General features: G+C 44.5%; 1 long non-coding RNA gene across 1 annotated transcript; it reads right to left on the bottom strand.

Moving 5' to 3' along the window:
* Positions 1-7,687: 7,687 nt before the first annotated feature.
* On the bottom strand, positions 7,688-19,024 carry LOC116089062. Its single transcript, XR_004118136.1, has 3 exons — positions 18,884-19,024; positions 16,192-16,410; positions 7,688-8,381 (listed from the first exon to the last, which is right to left on the bottom strand). It is a non-coding gene; the product is annotated as an uncharacterized LOC116089062 (long non-coding RNA).
* Positions 19,025-20,287: the final 1,263 nt, after the last annotated feature.

Here is a 20,287-nt window from a genome sequence, read left to right on the forward strand (position 1 = left end):
CTCTCTCTCTCTCTCTCTCTCTCTCTCTCTCTCTCTCTCTCTCTCTCCATTCTGAGACTTTAGCCTGTACGATGGCTCCATACACATTCAAGGTGAATCTTCCCTTCTTAGTTAAAATCTCTGGAAATGCTCTCAAAAACAAACTGAAAGATATGTCTCCCAGGTGACAATGAAGATTAATCATCTTAGATCTACCCTTTGTCATTTTCTACCCAAACACATCACTTTTAATTGATAGCCTTCTCCTGGTCTTCAAAGGCTCATGGTCATCTCATGGTGCAAAATACAGTTAGTTCATCTGTAAGGAATCCCCAAAGCCTTAGCACTCCTAACATTAAAAGCTCAAACTTTTAAAGGTTCAAGGTCATCTTTTAACTGTGAGCCTCTATAAAAACACTAGGCACATACCTCAACATACAGTGGCACAGAATAGACATTCCCATTCCAAACGGGAGAACAGGAACATAGTAAGGAAAGATCAGACCCAAGAAAGACCAAACCTCAACCAGGTAAATATGAAAGCCTGCAGCTCTGTGTCTGGCGGGGTGGGGCTGGTTGAAGGCATCGCTCTAGTGGGATCCATTAGTGTGCTAGGTAGCTTTATGTCAATTTGACACAAGCTATAGTCTCCTGAGAGGAGGGAACCTCAATTAAGAAAATTCCTCCACATGATCCTAATGTAGACCAGCCTGTAAGGCATTTTCTCAATTAGTGATCAATAGCCCAGCCCATTGTGGGTGGAGCCATTTCTCTGCAGGTGGGTTCTATCAGAAGGCAGGCTGAGCAAGCCATGGGGAGCAAGCCAGTAAGCAACACCCTTCCATGGCTTATGCATCAGCTCCTGCCTCCAGGGTCCTGGCTTCTTCGATGATGGACTACAATGTGGAAATGCAAGCCAAATGAAGTCTTCCCTGACTTGCTTTTGGTCTTGGTGTTTCTTTGTAGCAATAGAAACCTTAAGTAAGACAGAAATGTCTTTCAGTCTTCTGCCTGCCACACATGTGCACATGCAACGCCCCTCTTAGGCCAGCTTCCGTCCATGCCTGAAGTTTTCTTCAGAAAGCACATGATCCTGATCTCTCTCCTATATCCCAGTATTTCCATTACAACTTAAGTCTTACCTTCATAGTTTCACACAATGGCCACTCAGAGTCCTGGAAGGAAATCCAAGCCTGCCACACATAGCCTGTGCTTGGCCACTTTTTGGAATCTTGATGCAAGCCTTCATGACCACGTAATTCTTTCATTTTGTACAATTGTAAAAGTAGCAGTCTGTGACTATGCTGCCAAGATTTTCATCCGGCCTGGCTGTGTTCTGACACCTTCTACTATAGTTGTAGTGGCCTCTTAACATCTAGGTGAGTGAACTTGGAAACATTTCTCTGCTTGTTTTGAAGCAGGGACCCATTTAGCAATTTTTTTCTTCTCCTTTTTTTCTTTTCAGTCTCTTCTTTTCAAGTTGACCAGCACTTTTACAAATTAGAGCTTCCATGTCTAGCCTTTCTACACAGTGCCTGTCTTAGTTGCTTTATCTGTAGCTGCGATAGAATACAAGAGCTCCTTAAAGAAGGGAGGATTTATTTGGCTTGCAGTTTGGGGTTGCAGTCTGTCATGATGGGGAAACTACAGTGGGAGGAGCTTGAAGCTGCTTACAAACATCCAGTCAAGATGCAGAGAAAGATGAATGCTTGTGTTCAGCTCATTTCTTCTTTTTATCCAGTTCACGATTCCAGCCCAGAGAATGGTGTGGCCCACAGTGGGTAGACCCTCCCACAATTAACCTAATCAAGATAATTCCTACAAAGCTCTCCCAGGTGGTCCAATATCTTATCAAGTTGACAGTTGAGATTAGCCAGTCCAGTGATGAAACTTCTCTTAATGACATCAATCACTTTACCTGTTATAGTTCCTTTCCTGGAACCCACTCTGTGCAACTGACAACTTGTTCCTACTCCTTGTGGTAGGATTCAATGAGAATGCCTCCATAGGCTCATACATTTGAATATTTGATCCCCAAGTTAATTATCACAGCAAGTAATTGCTAACTTGAGGGCTGTTCTCAAGAGTCAATGCAAAGTAAAAGGGTGACTTTTCTACTGTCATTGGATTTAAAACTGATGGTTGTGCCAGGCGGTGGTGGCACACACCTTTAATCCCAGCACTTGGGAGGTAGAGGCAGGCAGATTTCTGAGTTTGAGGCCAACCTGGTCTACAGAGTGAGTTCCAGGACAGCCAGGGCTACACAGAGGAACCCTGTCTCGAAAAACAAACCAAAAAAAGACCAAACCAAACAAACTGACAGTTGTTCTTTCAAACTATTAACTGTCATTTCTACCTTCTGTATGTGAGGCAGGAGCCATAATGGGCAGACTTCTAGATCAGTACACCTTTAAGGTGTCTTTTATTTAAACTAAAACCTCACAATGCAAGCTGACTATGTTCAGAAGCATTCCTGCCTAAAATGTTAATACCTTTACAAATTGCTCCATGATCTTGAGCAAAACATATCCAAATATGCACATTTTCTTCAAATATGACCTTGAACTGAGCATGCTTGCAAAGGAACTTCTTAACTGAGCAAGCTCAAGAATGTGCTAAGAGTGCTTTTCTATAGGGATATGTATTGTTGGGGTTCATCTGGTGCTGTTATGTATTCAAATGCTAAGTACCCCACCCCCCAGATCCAGTTGCCACTTCCAGGAGATTGTCTCATACACCAAATGATGCTGTATAACATTGCTTCCCAAGTTGATTGGTCAATAAAAGGCTAAAGCCTGTGATTGGGCAGTAGATAGAAAGGTAGGCAGATGTTTAGTTACCTGGCTGGGAGTATCAAATAGAAACAAAAGAAGGAGGAAGGAAATGAAGAGAGGAGGAAACTGCCATGAGAGGAGATGGACCAAGAGCACAAGGCCAGGAAAGACGGCAAGTAACAAGGGATGTATGACTGGGACATAAGTTAGAGTAGCTCCGCCCCTCCCAAGCTAGGCTCATAGCTTGTAAATAAACACCTGTATTGTGTGTCTTTCATGTGGGCTAGCTAGAATTCACAATTCCTCTTACAATGTATATTCTCATTTAATATATGTATATACATATGCGCATGTGCACGCGCGCGCGCGCACACACACAAACACACACACACACACACACACACACACACACACACACACATTCAAGCTTCCTGAATAAAATCCCTATCTTCCTCTCTTCAAGGAGGATGCTGCTTTGAAAAGAATGTCTATGGATGGTTTGTATATGCTCAGCCCAGAGAGTGGCACTATTCGGAGGTGTGGCCTTTTGGAGTAGGTGTGGCACTGCAGGTGTAGGCTTTAAGACCCTCATCCTGGTTGCCTGGAAGCCAGTATTCTGCTAGCAGCCTTCAGGTGAAGATGTTGAACTCTCAGCTCCTCCTGTACCATGCCTGCCTGGATGCTGCCATGCTCCTGCCTTGATGATAATGGACTGAACCTCTGAACCTGTAAGCCAGTCCCAATTAAATGTTGTCCTTTATAAGACTTGCTATGGTCATGGTGTCTGTTCACAGCAGTAAAACCCTAACTGAGACAGCCTATGTCCTTGCCTGCTGTAGGGGATCTTTCTCTGCTCTTTCTATCTTGGCTGTGATTGCTTTGGCTTTGCATTCTCTAAGAAAGGAACCCACTCTACTCAGTCATACACACTTGAGATATACTTATTTCTCACTCTTTTATTTCTGAGAAAATGCCCCATGCCGCTTTTACTCTAGTTGTTTAAACATACCATACTCTGGTTAGCCATAAGACTTTCAATGGCTTTTTGAAAATGGTTGGGCAACATGGGGTGTCAGTTTGGGTCATCCCAGGACACTGGTGTCAGAACAGATGTCTAGCTTATTGATGGTACCATTTTATGGCATCAGTAGTGGGTAGAGTCAGTAGGGAAAGGCAAGGGCAAGGGCAGCAAGGGCTTCAGGCTGAAGTGTGGCGGAAGGAGTTCCAGTTATCCCAGGGGCAGCACCTGTAGGAGTCCCCACTGTAAGAGATGGAAGTCAGTGGGCTTCTAGTGCTGTCCTCACGAGGCACTGAAAGATTCCACACAGCTATGTGGCCAGCCATCTACTGTTGCTCCAGTCAGGAGGCCCTCTGTCCCTCTATACAGATGGTCAATAGTCTCAGACCTTGTGTAATCCTGTATGGCTCCCTTACACCTTGCCCATACCTCTTATGAAAATTTGCCCAAAGCATCCCATCTGAATATACATGTTGTTCCTGCTAGCACCCTAACGATATCAAGATGATGGATAGGAGAAGACCAATGGCTGGCTAAGGTGGGGTCAGAGAGAATGGGAAGTGATGGAGAAAGCAGAAGAACTCATGAGGGCTTTCCCTGGAGACAGTACAGAAATGAGCAAGCAGCTGAGGAGGGTCTCAGGAAGGTCTGCTTTTTCTTTTTGTTTATAATGTAGTAGGAGCTTGTGAATCCAAATGGAAAGGCTTACAAGGAAGCTATTCTACAGGACTGACTTCAGGACAAAAGACCCTGGTGGGTCAAAGGCGATGCCACCCAGTACCTCTCCTTCTGTGACAAGGATGAGCTTGCCATACCTGAGAGGGATATGTTAATGCCAACGTGCAGTTGTCTTGCCTTGATTGTTTCTACTTTCTCAGGAGAGAGATTAGGACTAGAGGTGCTGTGCTGGGATTTGGGGAGAGAACTGGAAGCTCATGGGAGGGTGAGGGGATCAGAGGAACAGGATCAGACAGCTGGGTCCACTGGAGATTTTTGGATGTAAAAACTAAAGCGAACTCATTAGCAGATTTCCAAAGCTTTTCTGCAGCCACATTTCCCCACCTGGATAGAGGTGTAGAAGAGGTAGGAGTGTTTCTGGCTGGTGTGACAGTGCAACAAAGTTACTAAATATGTATGCAGCTGAGGACAGTGGAGATGCAGCAAGGGCCAGGGAGGAGTCACCATGTACTTTTTAAGTACTGTCATTTCCATGACATCGCACTCCCCTCCTCAACTCTATGGTGAAAGACCAAGGACTGTAAGCTGTATTGATGGGGCTCCCTGGCTCTTGGTCTCCAGCTAAGTAGAATAGGAAGTTAAATAGAAGACATTGGCCAAAGCATCGCAGGGATGAGTACTTTCCCTCATATGCCCATCTCTTACCACGCTTCTATCCTGATTCTCTGGTCACATCCCCTTCTTACCCAACTCTTCCTGGAGTTCAAGGATCTCCTTCTCTCTGCTTTAACCTGTGGGTGGCAATAGCTTATCACACTCCTTGTTTCTGGCCACGCCATTATCTCTTTTGGGTCCCTTCATCTACTGGCTACTGTGTGAGTAAGCTTCTTATATTTTTGGTTGTGAGCCTAGCCTTTAATGGCTGAGCCATCTCTCCAGCCCAATAAGCTTCTTAAACTCTCCACTCAAGTACTTGGGTGTGGGTCATCTTTTCCATGCTTCTTTGACGGACAGGGGATAGAGAAATGGTGGCTCAAGGGGCCTTTCAGTTGGAGGCACCTGTGAGGTTAAAGAGTTGTTGGGGGTTAGTTCTTTGGGAGGGCGTGGCCAGAGCCAGGGATGATGGATGTGACTGCAGACATTGTGTATACTGAGCACGAGATTGCCAGGGCAGGATTGTAGTAGTGGTAGCTGAGGTAGGTGGAGGAAGAGAAAGCAAGGAAGTGAGGAGACAAGGCTACAGGCCACTAATCTCTTGGCACACAGTTTAGGTGGCTACTAAGCCACAAAGAGTGACTGAAAGCAAGATGGAAGGGAGGAGGCAGTGCACGAGCCAGACACTAATGTCTGTTGTCAACCAGGAACAGGAGGCTGGCATATGAAGGCCTGAGGGGTGAGTGGGTGGTAGAACTTGAGGGTGTGAGTTTTCAGAAGACCTGGAGGTTTTCAGCTGGAGAAGAATGGCTAGCCAGCAGCCGTGAGAGCCATGAGAGTCGTGAAAGGCACTTACTCTGCCTCTGGGCTTGTGTGGGGGTGCAGTGGGGTGGGGTGACAGCCACTTCTTGAGAACACTCTAGGGAAAACAGGTTTTTATTTCCAGTGAGGGCTGCAGCCTGACTTCTAAGAAAGACAAAGAAGAAAATATCCAGAAAGAGGTAGAAAGTGTGGGTTCTGAAGGAGTTTCCAGGTGGTGCACAAAGGGAGTGCAGCAGAAAGGCTTGGAGACTGACAAGAGACTTCAGCTGAAGTTAAAGGGGCAAGCAGCACCTTGTAGGGGGAGAACATGGTGATGCTTGGTGACACGAGAGGTTTGACCATGGACACGAAGAAGGCATGCGATCTCCAAGTAAGTGTGAGAAAATGACTCTCCACCACATAGCACGTGGATGGGATCAGCAGGGCTGCAATTCTGGATAGAACAGGCACATCTGAGGGATCAAAAGACAAAAAGGAGTCCCTCCAAGCTACCTTAAGGCAACTGTCATTGGTTCCAAGGGTTGCTGCAGGAGTTGGCAACAGCAGAGGCACACATTGTTAGTCACCAGGAACACCTTAGTTCCAAGGGGTTCTTTGCATACTTTCCATCTAGGCAAAGTGTGTGAGGAAGAGCTCCATCCCCTGTCTCTCAGTGCCATCTTGTTAGGATTTGACATGGTTGCCTAGAGTTGGTACTGAAACCTGACCAGGTAGGAAGCACAGTGAAATTATCTGGGTGGTCTTGTGGTGGTAAGTGGTGAATGACTTCTAATTTTAGTTTCCTTTTTAGGAGTGCCTTAACAAATGTGTCTGGAAGGGCTTTGTGTGCCACGACACAGAATGTATAGGCTTTGTTAGCTTTCTGTCACTGTACCAGAAGACCTGGCACAAAGAAGCTAGGTCTGTATGGCCATGTGTGAACTGGCTGTAATTACTCTCCTTGCCACTCATGAAACACTTGAAAGAAGCGCTCAGGGGAGGCTTGCTTTGGCTTCTGGTTTGAGAGGATACAGTCACCATGGTGGAGAAGGCATGAAGGAATTCATGGTGGCTTCCAGTTCTGGCAGTGGGGAACATGCAATGCTACTTATTTATATCCCAGTGGCCCAAGGAACAGTAGAGACCTGGTGGAGAGCCAGCTTAACCTATAGAACCTATATATAGGCTAGAAATATGTTTGCCTATCAAAGTCATTTTTACTACATGCAAAGAAACAGTTCTCTGAGTTTTACTTGCTAGGATGACTCTGAGCAGTTATTCTTAATCTTATTTTAATCTTATTTCACTCCTAAGCCACTCAGGAGATTTTTTTTCTTTAGAAAGCAGATTGTGTATCTGTCCACATGTTATCATTATATAATTATTGAAAGTATAAAATTGAACGCATAGAAATTGTTTCTAGGAACCAAACCTACTCCATTGCTCTTTGAGATTACATAATTTGAGTACATGCTCTGCAACTTATGATGTAGTGTTGTAACTAGTAGATCAGCTTGGCAGGGGCTGATGCAGACTCAGAGGTAGACCTGACAGGTGAACAAGCACACTGGCTGGTTGTGGGCATGAAAAGCACGGAATGCCCCGACCCTGACCACTCCTCTGGGACCCTGAAGCTTATGCAACCTTAACTCAAAATGGAGTTTTTAAAAACCTTACTAACACGAAGTCCTCTAGGGCCTGAGTTAATGTTTCTCTGATGAGAGAGCATTTTTAGAAAGCAATGAATAACAGAGAAAGGAAAAGAGGAAGTGTAGACAAGTGCTTTTAAGAAGTTTATCTTTGGGCAGATTAGATGGCTCAGTGTGTAAGGAACTTGGCACACAAAGCTGGAGAGCCACATTCAATTCCCAGAACCCATCTAGAGGTGGATGGAGAAAGCAGACTCCACAAAGTTTGTCTCACCTACACAGGTGTGCTGTGGCAGTACAGTCCTACCCCGAGATTAGTTGACAGGTTTTGATTGGTAAAGGTTATGTTTGTTGCATTTTACTGGTGACATTAAATAGGGTTCACGGTTTGCTTACATGGGAACTCCAGGGGCTGGAGCTGGCACAGTTTAATGGCCTCCCAAGTATTTTGGTAGATCGAAAAAGACAGTATTTGTAAAAAGGGGAAAGGAAGAAGGCTGGAAGGGCAGGGATGGGTCAGTATTGAGATCACAGACTGGTTTGGAATGGGAGGAATCTGTCAGCCATACCCCAAACAGTAAGACCTCAAGATAGACCAAATTTGAGAGATAGGAGCAGTGTTCATTCAACAGGGATGAAGGAGGCTGGTGGCTTGACTGGAGGTCCAGGCCACAGCAGGAGCAGCTTGTTGGTACACTGGTGGAGGATGGAGATGAAGGAGGCTGGTGACTTGACTGGAGGTCCAGGCTACAGTGGCAGCAGCTTGTTGGTACACTGGTAGAGGATGAGGAGGAGATGCCTTTCTTCCTCTTGTTTCAATGGCCTGGGCTATGAAAGGGGGAGATATTGGACCAAAATTTAGGAGTCAAAAGAAAAGCTGCAGGAGCAGGATGTGTTGTGGATGTTGAGAATTAGAACACTACATTTGAACTCACTGAGCTCTCTCTCCCTTTCTCCCACTTCCCCTCTCTCTTCTCAACTCTCTCTTTACTACTTGGCTTAATTTTTCTCACTGTATATAAATTTTATTTACACAGCAGAAAATATGATCAAGTGCTATCAAGCATTTAGAGACTGGGCCTGCACTAGCTTGGCTTGGGCTGCGACCGACGGCACCAGCATTTGGTGGACTGACTGTCACTTTTTTGCCCTGGCTTCATAGACGCAACTCTTACAGTACATTTTCTCTTGGGTTTAAGTCCCTTAATACAATTATTGTCTCTTTCTTCTTCCCATTTTACTGCTTGACTTATCCAATATGTTTTTAAATACATTTCAGGTTCAGAGGATATGATTTGTATTAACACTGTCATTTAGACCAGCACAGTGGCATTGGAGTAGAAAATAAAACAGTTGTTAGAATTCTAGCAGGAAAGACTATTATGAGCTTTAAAGAGTTTCACCATCAGGACTTTTGGAGATTTTTAAGAATCTATTGTTTGAAAATAATTGCTATTACAGTGCTATCCATACACATGATTAGGCATGCAGTCCCTCAGCCTCCATGACATGACTTCGTTGCTCTTCTTTCTCTTATTCACTACCCTCAAAGGGCTGCTGCTTTTGATTTTTAGTGCTGTTGAGTATTGTCGCTGGGCCAAGCCATTTCCATGTGTATCGATGGGTCTGGAGCCATTTACCAGTGGCCTGGGCCTAAAGCTTTTGCTCTCTCTCTAGGGCCCGTTTATTTGGTTGTCTTCTAACATCAGACAGAAGCACAAGGAAAGCCTATACCCTTAAAACCGAAATCTTGGAGGTAGCTAGATGTCTCTGTGGGTAAGCGTGACTGCTGCCACACCTCACAACCCGGGGTCAGTCCCTGGAACCCACATGATAGAAAGAACTGACTCTTATAAGTTGTCGTCTGACCTCCACAGAGGCACCATGGTGTGTGCACCTTCGGAGCTCACTAAATAGATAACTTAATTATTTTTTAAATGGAAGTCTTTAGCTTACTTCGCTATCTCTGAACCAGTCTTTCCGATCACACTGTTAGATAAATGATACTCAATGATGTTCCATGATTAGTCCTCCCTCCATCATTCCTGTTTGCATTTAGGTGAGTGATTAGATCCTTTGAGGATGGGGGCTGAAGGCAGTTTCCAAGAAAATACAGGAGGGTGTGGCTGATGGATGAGGGTGCTACACAGCTGGAGGACGGAAATGGCCCCAAGTGGCCAGATTATAGTTTTCACAGCTTGGAGGATTTACTTCTGTTCTTCTCTAAACTAGTAATTTTTTTTTCCAACAAGAGAACATGGATTTATCTGAGACTAAACTAACCAATTGCCTTTGTTTTTCATAAGGCTCCTAATAGATTAAGGAAGATGAATGACCCTTTCTTTCTTTCTTTCTTTCTTTCTTTCTTTCTTTCTCTCTTTTTGTCATATTCCTTAAAATTTATAGAATATTATAACAATAAAAATAAGTATTATAAAAGTTGTTTGATATAAAACAACAATCAATTTAACAGTCTTATGTAGATGCTCATCTACAGCAATAGTGAAAATACATTTTTTCTCAATATAAATTTTAAATAACTCCAAACATATTAACTGTATATTTCAAAATAATACATCACTACTAGTATTTTCTTAAATGAACATAAATATATAAAGTCTTTTTGTTTGTTTGTTTTGTATTTAGTAGAGTTTAAAATCTTGGCTCTTACTGTGGTACAAGCCCCAAATAAGAACAATTTTTAGACATTGGGTTTCATTGTAATAAGGCTGTACTTCAATGACCTTCATATCATCAAAGGATTTTATCTCCATCGTAGCTATGCTGAGAGTTGATAGTTCTGCTGGGCCAAGGAATGAATTGTAGGCACGATTTTTGGATACAGACTTCCTGCTATGGTCAAAGCTATTTGACTTGAGTGAGTGACTTTATTCTCAGCCCACAGAGAACAGGTTACATTCATTTAAGAAATGCTGTAGGTATTAAGATGGTCTATCCATAAAGTCATTTACCAACTGTTTCAATGAACAATGGTTCTGCTTGGAGGGTGGCACAGACATTAGGTGAGGGTAAGGATCTGGTTCATTAGCTGTGATAATTTTTTTTGTTTGTTTTTGTTTTTTTGAGACAGGGTTTCTCTGTGTAGCCCTGGCTGTCCTGGAACTCACTCTGTAGACCAGGCTGGCCTTGAACTCAGAAATCCACCTGCCTCTGCCTCTCAAATTAAAGGATTAAAGGCATATGCAACCACTGCCCGGCTAGCTGTGATAATTTGGAAAAGCTGAATGACCCTTTCTTATTAAGATACACTATTAGCAGCCCCCTATCAGTTCCTTACTATGGTTTCAATTATCTACCATCAACCACAGTTTGAAAATACTACATAGAAAATCCTAGAAATAAAATACCCCGTAAGTTTTTAGTAAGATCCATTCCAACTATCTAGAAGTAACTCTGTGTTGTACACTCTCCCTAATGGGTGTGAATTATTTTTGTGCAGTGTTTCCAGGTAGTACACACTATCCCCTGAGCTATTCTGTTCATCAGATTATCAGAACTGCTCAAGTAGCTCTACATTTATTTTCTAATGGCCCTAATTTGCATGAGTGATGATGCTGGGAATTTAGATATTCCAAAGAAAAGTCAACTGCTTCTAACCCTGAAACTGTTCAGAGGTTAAAAGGAATGTATGCTTGTTTTGCTGAGTCACCTTGACAACAAAACTACTGCTGTAATGTGCAGGAAGTGCTTCTTAGGATGGGAAAGAAACTAAAGTACAGCATTTCAAGTTGTCCATGGTTACAGGCGTACACTGGCCTCCTGTAGCACATCCCTTTTACAAATTGGACTTCTGTAACGGATTTATTTATTCCCCTCTACATACCCAATCCTTGTTTCTATTCATCAAGGTAACGGTGGTCCTAGGTTAGGAACAGTATCTGGCCAATCAATTCCTTATTGGAAGAAAATGACTACGGAAGTATTATTGTAGTTTGGATGTGAAGCCTCTGCCCCTCAGAAGGTTCATGTGTTAAAAGCTTTGTCCGCAGACGGTCCCTAGTGTTACGGGTAGGGCACAGAGCAGTGGGGTGATGATTTCACGAGAGTATGTGGCCCACTTGGAGGAAGTATGTCATCGGCTGTGCCTTTGAAAGGAAGGTAGACCTTCTCTCTGGTCCCATGCCCTGTTTTTCTGTGTCCTGGCTGCCATGAAATGAGCCCTTCTGCTGTACCACTCCCTGCCCTCTGCTGCTCTGCCTCACCTCAGCCACATGAGGCTAAGCCGTCACGGACTGAAACCTATGAAATCAGGGGCCCTGCTCTTTTAAGCTACTCTTCTCAGGGAAAACTAACACAGAAAATTGGCACCAGAAGTAGGATCGTTGCTGAGACTAGACAGTGACTGTGTGGGTCAGGAGATTTTCAAACTGATTCATGGGGGGAGTTTGGAAAGGCCTGGGAAAACTGGATAGAAAAAATATAAAAATTATTGTAGGCAAGTGTTAATGAGTTACTCCAAGTGAGCTCAGATGCACACAGGACTATAGATGCTGAGCCTCTGAGTGTGCGGTCTCCTGGGAACTGGAGTTGGGCCATTCAGGCAACTCTGGCAAAGACTTTGTCTACCTGTTGTCCATATGCAGAGACACTGTGAGGCTGGGTTTGAAAGTGATGAACCAAGGGAATTTCAAAGCACCACAGCATTCATACACAACCAAGAATATTACTGGCTGCTTTTGGCTGGATTTATGGAGAAAACCACAGGCTCAGAATTGGCATGAAAAGCTTCGTGAAGCTTGCTCTGGTTGGAGGATGCATGCTTAAAGCTGGGCTAAGGATCCTGGGGCTGTTACAAACATCTGGGCTCAGGCAGCAGCAGGACCCCACCCACTCCAAGCTCAGGGTTCAGGGGCAGAAGGAACCTTTGTCTTCTGTCTGCTTACTCTCACTCGCCCTAGCAAGCCTGTCTACCTTCTTGCTCATTCTTCCCTCTATTATTAGAACTGACTTCTTCAGCATTTCAACCTAGACTGAAGATCAGCAGCACTCCAGGGATCCTCCAGGCCTGCAGCACCAGATTAGGGCTGGTGAGACATCCATTCTAGTGAGCTGAACAACTGTATTCTCAGCCACTCCAGGGCAGGCAACCATTGTTGGACTACTCAAATTACATTCTGGAAGCTAGTATAACAAATCCTCCTTTAACATAAGAGGATGAGGATGAGGGTGGTCTGGGCCAGGTATGATGTCACACACTTTTAATCCCAGCACTGGAAGGCAGAGGCAGGCAGATCTCTGTGAGTTCAAGGCTAACCAAGGCTGTATGATAAGACCTAGGCTTAAAAACAGAAAAAGAAAACAAACAACAAAAACCAAAACAACGAGCTCTGTTGAGATCATTTTTTGGGGCAGGAGTGCTTATAGAAGTGTTTCCTGGGTGTACTTAGGCATATGACAGCCAGAGGCTGTGGCACCCATGGTTTGAGTAGGCTTGGCTACTACTGAAGCTGGTGGCGGAACTTGGTGTTCTTTTTGCACACATGCATAGGTAAGAGCTAAGGAGGCTTCCTCCCAGATTTCCCAGGGAGGCCTGGGATCCACGAGGCACAGAAAGGTTCGGAAACCCCTGGAAATGAAGCTGAAACATCAGCAGAAATAGCAAGGAATAACCCACAGGAAGAGCATGAATATCTCCTAAGGAAAGCCACAGGCAGCCACCAAGGCCATCCAGGACAAGTGGCCACTCTAGCTACTTCTGACAAGGCTTTAAGGGGTGGGGTGGCCTAAGTGTCTGGAACTTGGATGACATGGGTCCTGCTGTTCAAACTGAATGATAGGATTGAGTGTTTGCCCTCAGGGTCTCAGTCTGCTCCTTTCTCTTCTCTCTGAGCTGTTTCTCTGTCTACTTCATCTTGGAAACCGGTGACTTGCTGTTTCAAAACAGGGGACTTTAACAAGTTGCCTTGGGTCTCTGAGAGGCCTCGTTTGGACTTAACAGTGTTGAGAACTAACTGTTGGGCTGTTAGAGTTCCTTTCCCTGTCCCTGTGATAAATTACTGTGGCAAGACAGCTTAAGGGAGAAAGGCTTTGTTTTAGATCCCAGTTTGAGGAAGATGCTGTTTATAGTGGAGAAATCCTAGCAGCAGGACCTGAGGGAGCAGCTTATACTGCGTTCACAGCCAGCAGGCAGAGAGGGATGCAGCTCATGCCCAGCCAGTTTTCTCTTTTGTATGCAGTCCAGAACCCAAGCTCAAGGAAAGGCTCCATCCACTGTTTGTGTCTTTCAATTCCAATTAACTTAATCAGGAAGTCCGCCAAAGGCATGGCCAGAGGACAACCTAATCTAAATCTTCACAGGTGTGCCTGGAGACTTACAGCCTAGGAGATGCTAGACTCGGATAACTTGGCAACACCATCAGAAAACACCTGGGGATGGATTAAATGCGTTCTCCATTATGAGACTGAGGTCGGTGGGATGAGGTTATGGTTCTTGCTGGTGGTCCTGTTTTATGAGGTTGCAGAACCTTTGGGATGTAGTGTCTATATTTCATTGGTGGCCCACAAAGGGGCAGCTCTCCTTTAAGGTGGTAGAATATCTGATCCTGTTTTGAACTCCCTGTATCATGGCCATCAAGATACAGTTATGCCACAAGCTCTCACTTCCACATTGAACTGTGTCAGCTGCAATGTCGTCTGAGTCATGAAGCTGAGGGCCAAAGTAAACCTCTCATCCTTTATGTCACCTCTGCCATGTGTTGTCATAGCAACAAGACATCAGCCAATACCGTTTGGTTAAGAACGGTCTCCCTAACAGGAGGATCCTGTGTTGAAGGTTTAGTTTGATGCTGGCAGCACTTTAGTGACTGCTCACGAGAGCACTAAAGACATCGATGGATGACTCAAAGCATTCAGAGCTGAATGGTTGTTAGGGTTGGGAGGGGTGGGTCCCTGGAGGATGCCTTTGGAGAGTACAGCCTGTGCTTGGGATTGTCTCACTGCTTTGCCCTGGCTCTCCCTAGACAAGCAGCTTTCCTACAGTATGTCTGTCTACCCTGCTCTTTCCACTCTGCCACAGTACTAAGCAATGGAGCGACTAAACCAACCCTGGGCAGCTGAACCAACCCTGGGCAGCTGCACCAACCCTGGGCAGCTGAACCAACCCTGGGCAGCTGCACCAACCCTGGGCAGCTGCACCAACCCTGGGCTGAAACCTCTGTAATGAACATGGAACCTTTACCTCTTTAAGTGGTTTCTTTCCGTGTTTACTGCACAATGAGAAACTCACACACCTCACCCAGTGACTTGTATTAAGTCGGTGGTTTCAGGTGCTTAGCATGGGCATCAGATGTTGAAGTTACACTGTTTTTAACAGTACATTCACATATCCCTTTATGAAATTTCACTTTAATTTATGTAATTAACTGCCATGAAATACAATATCCACCCTTTAGTAAAATCCTACTGACCATTACCAACTTTTACAAACTCCTCGTTCTTCATGCTGGAAGCTAAAAGTTAATACAATCGTTGCAAGACCTTAAACAAGGGATTTTACTGGGTCTGTGATTTTGTTTGAAACAGGGATAATGGTCTGTGGCCATACCACCCTGAACAAACCCCACATCATCTGAAATAGGGGTAACATCAGGATATTGGGTCAAGTATTGTTGTCTACCCTGGTCATGAGCTTGGCCCATTCTATAAAATGTAGAGGAGGGTGTGTTGGGCAAATCAGAACAAGAACATCATCGGTGTCTCAGAGAACATAGTGGAGGGTTCTAGAGGGAAAACAACAGTGAGAAGTGGGAAGGTTAGGGAATAAAAAAGTTGCTATAACATGAACACAAGGAAGCCAAAGAAAGGAGTGAACAACTTAGATTTTAGGAAAATGGCAGAGAGAGTGGACATATGTGGCAAGGTGGACCTGCAAGATAAGGAGCTATCACAGAGAGACCTTAGTTTGATTTGGTTTGCTTTTAAGAAAACCCTGAATAGAGAGAACAGGAAAATGATGGTGGGCGATTGCCTCCAGGGGAGGCTGGCACATGCGGGAGACAACAGCCGCTTCTGGAGACGTCTTCGAAGGTAAGTCAGCACTTGTCACTGCCAGGGAGGGTATTAAATAGGTCACGGCCATCCCCGGACAGAAAGCATGCCATCTCTGCAGGATGCTGCCCTAGGCTGGCTCGAAAGTGAGGAGGAATTCTGCCTCTGGGACTTAGGAGTGCTGGACGGAAGGAGATATCTTATGATCGTAACAAAACAAAAAAACCAAAAACCAGTACATGGCTCTGTGACCATAAGGCTGAGAATGACAGAAGGCAGGCAGCTGAGCTCTGTGCCTAGTGGAAGCAAGGTCTTAACAGCATGGCCACAGATTATTGAAACACCTCCCTCATTCCCATCAGCCCACAGGCTCTAAGACAAAGCTCACAGCACAGGGAATGAATAAAAGCACACTCGTTTCCATGAAGCACACTTCATACACGGCATTAGTTTTAAGTTCATTATCAATATAGAATGTGTTATCCCCATCCCAAGCTAGGAAACACAGAGCTAAGCAAAGTCACTTGTTTAAGGTTTCAAAACCATTCTACCAAGTTTTCAATATGGCAAATGTGCATTTTATATCATAAAGTGTGGATACAATTTCACCACTGAAGGGTAAATGTGTCACCTTGTGGCTTTTAGCTCCAACAAAAATCGGAATCACTGTCAGGGCACATGTGACCGTAAGGCTGAGAATGACAGCAGAAGGCAGGCAGCTGAGCTTTGTTAGGTGTTGGGCTCCTGGGCGAGCCACAGCAAGTTATTCCACCCGAGTTGTTGAAGGACATACTGGGGCTGTCTTGTGTAGGTGAAGAGTTGGCTGGACGGACAGACTGCCACATGATAACTAGAAACACAAACAGGATACATGCAGATTCACTGAGCAGTAGTTTATTTAGTTGAGAATGGAGCATTATCCCAGGGAAGGAGAGAGAGAGAGAGGAAATACATTAATTTTTAAGATTTATATATAGTTTTTGCTACTGGCACAATTTCACAGACTTGGGAGGGAGAGTGTCTTTGTTAGGGTTTCTATTGCTGGGACAAAACACAAGCTGGGGAGGGAAGGGTTTATTTGGCTTTTACTTCCACATTGTAGCCCACGAGTGGGGGCGGGCACCTGGAGGAGAAGCTCCTGCAGAGGCCGTGGAGGGATGCTGCTCACTGGCTTGCTCAGCCTGCTTTCTTATAGAACCAGGGACCACCAGCCCAGGGATGGTCCCACCCACAACGGGATGGGCCCTCCGCCATCAATCACTAATTAAGGAAAAACCCCACAGGCTTGCCTACAGCCTACTCTTATGAGCTATTTTCTCAATTGAGGTCCTTTCTGTGTCAAGTTGACATACAACTATCCAGCACAGAGAGATATAAATTTGCTTCATAGTTCTGGACTGTTAGGCACATGGTGATGGCTTCTTGCTAGCAGAGTTTAAAGGCAGAACAGGACATTACATTGCAAGGTACTGTCTGTCTGTCTGTCTGTCTGTTTCCGGTCTCTCTCACTTACTAGTCTTCACAGTCCAATCATGAGGATTCCACCCTAATGAGCTGTCTCTCCAGTTCTAAACAACTATTTCTACTCCATTTTCTTTTTTTTTTTTTAAGTTTTATTGCATTATAAATGAGAAAATTTACATGATTTCAATTTATCTGAATTTATTAACATTTAAAAACATATTTTAAGTAAATAGAATTAAATCACATTCTTGTTTTCCTTTTGTACCCCAACTCCTCTCAGAGACCCCCTTCAATACCTACAATATCTTTTTTGTCATATTCCTTAAAATTTATAAAATATTATAACAATGAAAATGAGTATTGTAAAAGTTGTTTGATATAAAACAACAATCAATTTAACAGTCTTATGTAGATGCTTGTCTACAACAATACTGAAAATACATGTTTTTCTCAATATAAATTTTAAATAACTCCAAAAGTATTAACTGTATATTTCAAAATAATACATCACTAGTATTATTTTCTTAAATGAACATAAGTATATAAAGTGTTTTGTTTGTTTGTTTTGTATTTAGTAGAGCTTAAAATCTTGGCTCTTACTGTGGTAACTTGATACAAGAGTTACAAATGTCAAGCAAAGCATTCAGTCTTACTCTTTGTTGTTCTCTTACAAACCCCCTCTCAATATAATTGTCTACATTTCTTTTGGGTATATAAATACTTTTAAAATATGTTAGCTGTTCTGAAAACCATAGTATAGTGTAAAAACATGAAATAAACAATACTACTAATAGAGAGGCTAGATAGGAGAAGCCTCAAGATCTCAAGACCATTATGTTGTACACAGAAAGACACTGTCATGAACAAACAAGCTCAGGGCACTGGCTGGCCTAGACAGACTGGAAGGAACCTGAGTCACTGGGCTGGTGGAGTTCCTGTTGGCCTGGGTCCTGCTGGTCCCAGTTACTCCTGGTATTCTGACAGATGTTGTGTCCACCTCACCTCTGATCCTGGCCTGTTAGAGTGCCTTGAGTGGAGCTTCCTCTGGGTGTTGTGGGACCAGAAGGAACCTGAGCCACTGGGCTGTTGGAGTTCCTGTGTGCCTAGTCCCGTTGGTCCCAGTTACTCTCAGTGTTGGAACAGATGTTGTGTCCTCCTCACCTCTGATTCTGGGTGTGTTAGAGCACCTGGGAGTGGAGCTTCCTCTCAAAACTCCATTTTCTTAATCTTGTTATTTTATTGTAAAATTTCTAGTCATTATTTATACTTTCCCATAAAAATACAGAGGGAGAAATTATTCCATGTTTGTTTCCTTTCTCGCATAACTTGTTTCTTGGGATCAATAATTGCTTCGTTTTGTATATGATTCTGGCTTTCTATGCTCGCACTGCCTCTGTATGATGGTAGTGCTTTTCCCTGTATGTTCAGGTACCCTATTGCTTCACTCCTCTAACCCCTGAAGATCTTTCTTTGAAGCCCCCTTCCTCCTGCCTTAATCTGGATGTTAGCATTTTGTCTAAGCTCTGCTCCACAGTTACCTGGCAACAGCCAGGTATGCCTGACTCAGTATAAAAGGGGCTGCTTGCCACCTCTGCACTCTTGCTCTTCCCTTCTTGCTCCTGCTCTGTCCCCTTGCTCCCTTCCCCCCTCTCCTCCCATCCCCTCCCCTCCTCTCTCTCCACGTGTTCATGACCAGCCTCTATTTCTCTACTCTCTGTCTCTCTGTCTCTGCCTTTCTCTGCCTCTTCTACCCTCTTAACTTCCCTCCCCATGTCCCAAATAAACTCTATTCTATACTATACCAGTGTGTCTGCTCCCTCAGAGGGAAGGGCCTACAGAAGTACCTCCTTCCTCCATACCTGACTACACCTTCACCAAAACATATTCTTCTGTCTTTATCTTTTTATAAACACATCACTGGATCTGACTTTGGACATGCTATGGTGGACTGAGAATGAAATTCCCCCAAAGGTCTACATGTTGAAGGCTCAGCAGCCTATTGGGAGATGGTGGAGCCTTTATGACTTGGGGTCTATTGAGCTGAAGTCAGATCACTGGAGACATTCCATTGAAAACTGAGTCACAATAGGCCATTCTTTCTAATGGCTTAATCACAAAATGTATTTTGTCAGAACAATTGAGACCTGACACATATACATTTGTGATCATCCTTCTGATAGTGTGCTTGGTTGCATACATGCATGCATATGCATATGTTCATGTGTATGTTGCTTTTCATCCAGGACCTAAAGAGGTGGTGCATTGTGGGACTGTGAAAAGTAGCCTGTTTCCCGGTTGAGCTAAGGCTTGAAACCCCAGAAACCATGAAGGGATGGTAGGCACTTCACTTGTTCCAGGGCACTAGGCCCCTGTCACTAGCTGCAGCCTTTCTCCAACTACACCCCCATCAGTCATGTATGGGCAATGCCTGAAGCCCCTTCACATGTAGAGGACGTGACCTGTGATCATGTAGACTCAAGACAGACCTTCATTCTAATAGGTACCTAAAGGCCTGCAGGGCTTAGGCAGTAAGCTTCCCTTCTCAGACACTCCTCTCTGCAAAAGGTATTTAACCTCAGGCCTGCTTTGAGAAGTGGGGCACGGTTTTTACTCACCCACTTTCTGCCATGATGATGAATGTCTTAAAACCATGGACAGTCTCTTTTCATTGGGATCTAACATGAGGAGCCATGGAGAAGGCCTTTGCCTATAGAGCCGTCGCCAAATCTCCCATAGAAGGCCTCTCTGTGCCACCAAGTCCAAGCCAAGCCAGCCCACTGACAAACCAAGGACTCCCCATGCGGGACCAGCCAGAGCTCTCCCCTTTCCCCCCAACCCCAGGCTAGATCCAGTCTGTGGGCCCCCACTTCTTTCTCAGCTCTTTTGTGACTTCCAGTGGCACCTGGGTGTCCAAGAGCCTGAGAAGCACATGGCCCTGGCCTCGTTGCAGGCTCGGAGATTCCCAGCAAGCTCCGACTGTCCTGCAACTCAGACTGTGCATTCCTCTGCCCCAGAGCAGTATCCTGGGGCTTCTCTATGACCCAACACCCATCCTGCAACAGTGTTGGGTAAGCATGGTCAACTCCCTGAGTCCTGCCTCCCTGAGCTGCCCAGCCCTGTGGTGGAGTGGACACAGGACCCATAACCATACAGTGCATGGCTGGTAGATTTTTTTGATCCCTTTCATTCACACATGATTAATTAGTTGACTATTTTTAGTATGCAAGTAATTCTCCTGCTAAGAAAAGTAGTATTGTTTTTAT

The sequence above is a fragment of the Mastomys coucha genome, unplaced genomic scaffold (assembly GCF_008632895.1).
Source record: "Mastomys coucha isolate ucsf_1 unplaced genomic scaffold, UCSF_Mcou_1 pScaffold14, whole genome shotgun sequence".
In the NCBI taxonomy this organism is placed as follows: domain Eukaryota; kingdom Metazoa; phylum Chordata; class Mammalia; order Rodentia; family Muridae; genus Mastomys; species Mastomys coucha.